Source organism: Pristiophorus japonicus, chromosome 3 (assembly GCF_044704955.1).
Source record: "Pristiophorus japonicus isolate sPriJap1 chromosome 3, sPriJap1.hap1, whole genome shotgun sequence".
Lineage (NCBI taxonomy): Eukaryota > Metazoa > Chordata > Chondrichthyes > Pristiophoridae > Pristiophorus > Pristiophorus japonicus.
In genome coordinates, this window is record NC_091979.1 from 140766819 (window position 1) to 140772762 (window position 5944).

Sequence of the window (5944 nt, forward strand, 5' to 3'; positions counted from 1 at the left end):
GGTTGAAATAGTGAGTCAAATTTGTCCAGGACCTGTGAGCATGATATTCGCTCCACAGAAGAAATTGCATTGACATCGCCCCATTTCCACTTCATGACAGCAAGCCAACTTCTCGCCAGCAGTGCAGGACCGTCCCCCGGGATAATCCAGAGTGGCAACCTGTTCTCCGACTCTTTGTGGGTCACGACTACCGTGGCGCTGCCTAGCACCGGAATGATCTCCTTTGTATATGTCAGTAGCTGTGCGTCAATCGGCACTAATTTTGGCCTCCTGGCCTTGGAAGAACACAACTTGTCGAACTGTTTGATACTCATCAGGGACTGGCTGGCCCCTGTGTCCAGCTCCATTGATACTGGGATGCCATTGAGGAGCATTTTCATCATTATCGGTGGCGAATTTAAGGAGCTAGGAGCTAAATTAAAAAGTAGGACCTCAAAAGTAGTAATCTCGAGATTGCTACCAGTGCCACGTGCTAGTCAGAGTAGGAATCGCAGGATAGCGCAGATGAATACGTGGCTTGAGCAGTGGTGCAGCAGGGAGGGATTCAAATTCCTGGGGCATTGGAACCGGTTCTGGGGGAGGTGGGACCAGTACAAACCGGACGGTCTGCACCTGGGCAGGACCAGAACCAATGTCCTAGAGGGAGTGTTTGCTAGTGCTGTTGGGGAGGAGTTAAACTAATATGGCAGGGGGATGGGAACCAATGCAGGGAGACAGAGGGAAACAAAAAGGAGACAAAAGCAGAGGACAGAAAGGAGATGAGGAAAAGTGGAGGGCAGAGAAACCCAAGGTAAAGAACAAAAAGGGCCACTGTACAGCAAAATTCGAAAAGGACAAAGGGTGTTAAAAAAACAAGCTTGAAGGCTTTGTGTCTTAATGCAAGGAGTATCCGTAATAAGGTGGATGAATTAACTGTGCAAATAGATGTTAACAAATATGATGTGATTGGGATTACAGAGACGTGGCTCCACGATGATCAGGGCTGGGAACTCAACATCCAGGGGTATTCAACATTCAGGAAGGATAGAATACAAGGAAAAGGAGGTGGGGTAGCATTGCTGGTTAAGGAGGAGATTAATGCAATAGTTAGGAAGGACATTAGCTTGGATGATGTGGAATTTATATGGGTAGAGCTGCAGAACACCAAAGGGCAAAAAACGTTAGTCGGAGTTGTGTACAGACCTCCAAACAGTAGTCGTGATGTTGGGGAGGGCATCAAACAGGAAATTAGGGGTGCATGCAATAAAGGTGCAGCAGTTATAATAGGTGACTTTAATATGCACATAGATTGGGCTAACCAAACTGGAAGCAATGCGGTGGAAGAGGATTTCCTGGAGTGCATAAGGGATGGTTTTCTAGACCAATATGTCAAGGAACCAACTCGGGGGGAGGCCATCTTAGACTGGGTGTTGTGTAATGAGAGAGGATTAATTAGCAATACCGTTGTGCGAGGCCCCTTGGGGAAGAGTGACCATAATATGGTGGAATTCTGCATTAGGATGGAGAATGAAACAGTTAATTCAGAGACCATGGTCCAGGACTTAAAGATGGGTAACTTTGAAGGTATGAGGCGTGAATTGGCTAGGATAGATTGGCGAATGATACTTAAGGGGTTGACTGTGGATGGGCAATGGCAGACATTTAGAGACCGCATGGATGAAGTACAACAATTGTACATTCCTGTCTGGCATAAAAATAAAAAAGGGAAGGTGGCTCAAGCGTGGCTATCTAGGGAAATCAGGGATAGTATTAAATCCAAGGAAGTGGCATACAAATTGGCCAGAAATAGCAGCGAACCCGGGGACTGGGAGAAATTGAGAACTCAGCAGAGGAGGACAAAGGGTTTGATTAGGGCAGGGAAAATGGAGTACGAGAAGAAGCTTGCAGGGAACATTAAGACGGATTGCAAAAGTTTCTATAGATATGTAAAGAGAAAAAGGTTAGTAAAGACACACCTAGGTCCCCTGCAGTCAGAATCAGGGTAAGTCATAACAGGGAACAAAGAAATGGCAGACCAATTGAACAAGTACTTTGGTTCGGTATTCACGAAGGAGGACACAAACAACCTTCCGGATATAGAAGGGGTCAGAGGGTCTAGTAAGGAGGGGGAACTGAGGGAAATCCTTATTAGTCGGAAAATTGTGTTGGGGAAATTGATGGGATTGAAGGCCGATAAATCCCCAGGGCCTGATGGACTGCATCCCAGAGTACTTAAGGAGGTGGCCTTGGAAATAACGGATGCACTGACAGTCATTTTCCAACATTGATTGACTCTGGATCAGTTCCTATCGAGTGGAGGGTAGCCAATGCAACCCCACTTTTTAAAAAAGGAGAGAGAGAGAAAACAGGGAATTATAGACCGGTCAGCCTGACCTCAGTAATGGATAAAATGATGGAATCAATTATTAAGGATGTCATAGCAGCGCATTTGGAAAGAGGTGACATGATAGGTCCAAGTCAGCATGGATTTGTGAAAGGGAAATCATACTTGACAAATCTTCTGGAATTTTTTGAGGATGTTTCCAGTAGAGTGGACAAGGGAGAACCAGTTGATGTGGTATATTTGGACTTTCAGAAGGCGTTCGACAAGGTCCCACACAAGAGATTAATGTGCAAAGTTAAAGCACATGGGGTTGGGGGTAGTGTGCTGACATGGATTGAGAACTGGTTGTCAGACAGGAAGCAAAGAGTAGGAGTAAATGGGTACTTTTCAGAATGGCAGGCAGTGACTAGTGGGGTATCGCAAGGTTCTGTGCTGGGGCCCCAGCTGTTTACACTGTACATTAATGATTTAGACGAGAGAATTAAATGTAGTATCTCCAAATTTGCGGATGACACTAAGTTGGTTGGCAGTGTGAGCTGCGAGGAGGATGCTATGAGGCTGCAGAGTGACTTGGATAGGTTAGGTGAATGTGCAAATGCATGGCAGATGAAGTATAATGTGGATAAATGTGAGGTTATCCACTTTGGTGGTAAAAACAGAGAGACAGACTATTATCTGAATGGTGACAGATTAGGAAAAGGGGAAGTGCAACGAGACCTGGGTGTCATGGTACATCAGTCATTGAAGGTTGGCATGCAGGTACAGCAAGTGGTTAAGAAAGCAAATGGCATGTTGGATTTCATAGCGAGGTGATTTGAATACAGGGGCAGGGAGGTGTTGCTACAGTTGTACAGGGCCTTTGTGAGGCCACACCTGGAGTATTGTGTACAGTTTTGGTCTCCTAACTTGAGGAAGGACATTCTTGCTATTGAGGGAGTGCAGCGAAGGTTCACCAGACTGATTCCCGGGATGGCGGGACTGACCTATCAAGAAAGACTGGATCAACTGGGCTTGTATTCACTGGAGTTCAGAAGAATGAGAGGGGACCTCATAGAAACGTTTAAAATTCTGATGGGTTTAGACAGGTTAGATGCAGGAAGAATGTTCCCAATGTTGGGGAAGTCCAGAACCAGGGGTCACAGTCTAAAGATAAGGGGTAAGCCATTTAGGACCGAGATAAGGAGAAACTTCTTCACCCAGAGAGTGGTGAACCTGTGGAATTCTCTACCACAGAAAGTTGTTGAGGCCAATTCACTAAATATATTCAAAAAGGAGTTTGATGAATTCCTTACTATTATGGGGATCAAGGGGTATGGCGAGAAAGCAAGAATGGGGTACTGAAGTGCATGTTCAGCCATGAACTCATTGAATGGTGGTGCAGGCTAGAAGGGCCGAATGGCCTACTCCTGCACCTATTTTCTCTCTTTCTATGTTTCTATGTCCTGATATATGAACTGTATATGTGCTCCACATGAACTCGCTGAACTTCAGCTTCCAGCAATATCCCCAGTGTCCATTTGGCCTCGTAGGGCTTACATCGGGCCCGTCCTCCTCGTACATCAACCTGGCTGCGGGCTTCCTGCACATACGCGCCAAGTGACCGCTGACGTTGCAGTTTCTGCAGGTATATTGCTGATACCTGATAGCTCTGTTTGCCTCCACACCACCAACATGAGCCGTTGTTGGAAACAAATGGTCCATTACCAGTCGATCGTCTCTGACTCTCTCTGTAACTGTCCTTAAACCATTGACAGGTGTTGATAACCCCATTACTGGCCGCATTGTCCCTTGCGATGGCATGAATCGCCGTTCAGCTAGCCATTATCTCTGTTGAATTCCCCCTTTGGGTTCGACTACATGCTCGGGCATGTCCGATTGCCCCTGTCTGCCTGGAGAATTGTGTGCCGCGTTAACAATGTTGACTCCCTGTCCATTTGCTGCATTTAAACCAAGATTTTTGTCAAACATCATTCTGGTCTCTTCCTCCCCTGAGATAAATGTCTGGGCCATCAAAGCCGCCGTTTCCAGGGTCAAGTCTTTGGTCTCAATCAGTTTCCTGAAAACCCCAGCGTGCCCGATGCCCTGAATAAAAAAGTCTCGCAACATCTCCGCTCTGCATGCATCTGGGAACTTACATAGGCTCGCCAGTCGCCGGAGATCTGCCACGAAGTCTGGAACGCTTTGCCCTTCTCGCCGCCGGTGCGTATAAAACCGATGTCTCACCATGTGCATGCTGCTCGCTGGTTTAAAGTGTTCCCCGATCAACTTACTGAGCTCTTCAAAAGTCTTGTCCACCGGCTTCTCTGGCGCTAGAAGGTCCTTCATCGGGGAGTACGTCCTGGATCCACAAAACGTCAGGAGATGAGCCCTGCGTTTGTCGGCCGAATCCTGTCCCAGCCATTCCTTAGTGATGAAACTTTGCTGTAGTCTCTCAATATAATTGTCCCAATCATCACCAACACAGTATCTCTCTTCTGTGCTACTAGTGGCCATGCTCGCGTGGTTTAAATCCCCGTTTCACGTCGCCAATAATATGTCCTTACTATACAGTATAAATGCACACGAGACCCATACTAGAGAGAAGGTCACTCTGTGACCAGTAACCTTTATTAGCCAGCACTGAAGGGGAGAAGATGGATGGAGCTTCGCCTTTTATGTTTTTTTTTCATTTTTTATAGAATTTATTTGAGCATGTAGACAGATAATTACAGGTGGTTATCCATGGATAACTTAGCATTACAAGGAAACTTCACGTCTTTCCCAAATTACTTCTTGCCAGCACCGACGTTAGCTTTAGCTGTACCCCGGACTTTCTTCATTCTGTTCTTGTGTTCCTTTCTCTGTTTCCTGGAAACCTTCTTCCTCTCCAACAGGCCATGCCTCGCCAGCCTGTACTTGGGTTCATTCTTCTTGGCATAATCCAAGGAGTCATAGACTATGGCAAATCCTGTCGTTTTGCCGCCACCAAATTGCGTCCGGAAGCCAAAGACAAACACAACGTCTGGCATCGTTTTGTAGATTTTTGCCAACTTTTCCCTAATTTCTGTTTTGGGGACGGTGGCTTTGCCGAGATGGAGGACATCGACAACCATTTGCTTGCGTTGCAGTAAGCGGTTTGTCATAAACTTTCTGGTTCGGACGGTCACGGTGTCGTTCATCTTTACTGCCGCCTCGGTGCAGGGCTCGGAAAAGGCTTCCCCTTTTATACCTGAAGGTCCAGGTTAGGAGTGTCTCCCACAAGTTCACCACCTAGTGGTCAGTGTTCTCACGGTGTACAACTTAGGTCAGTTTATACATGGATTACAATGACAGTTGAATACATGACAATAACACTCTGGAGAATGGGACTGGTGTTGGCAACTCCCTTCTGGCTGTTGGGATGGAAAGTGAGGACAAAGGGAACCCTATCGTGGTTCTGGGAGTGAGGGCAGGGGGCAAGACCAGAAGTGCGGGAATTGGGATGGACACGGTAGAGTTCCCTGTCCACCACAGTGAAGGGGAGTCCTCATTTGAGGAAAAACGAAGACAAAAATGTCTGTTACATCTCTATCTTTTTTCAGTTCTGATAAAAGGTCATTGACCTGAAATGTTAACTCTGTTGCACTCTGCACAGATGCTGAC

General features: G+C 46.5%; 1 pseudogene; it reads right to left on the bottom strand.

Annotated features, from left to right (window-relative positions):
* Positions 1-5085: 5085 nt before the first annotated feature.
* On the bottom strand, positions 5086-5502 carry LOC139258807 (small ribosomal subunit protein eS24 pseudogene; annotated as a pseudogene).
* Positions 5503-5944: the final 442 nt, after the last annotated feature.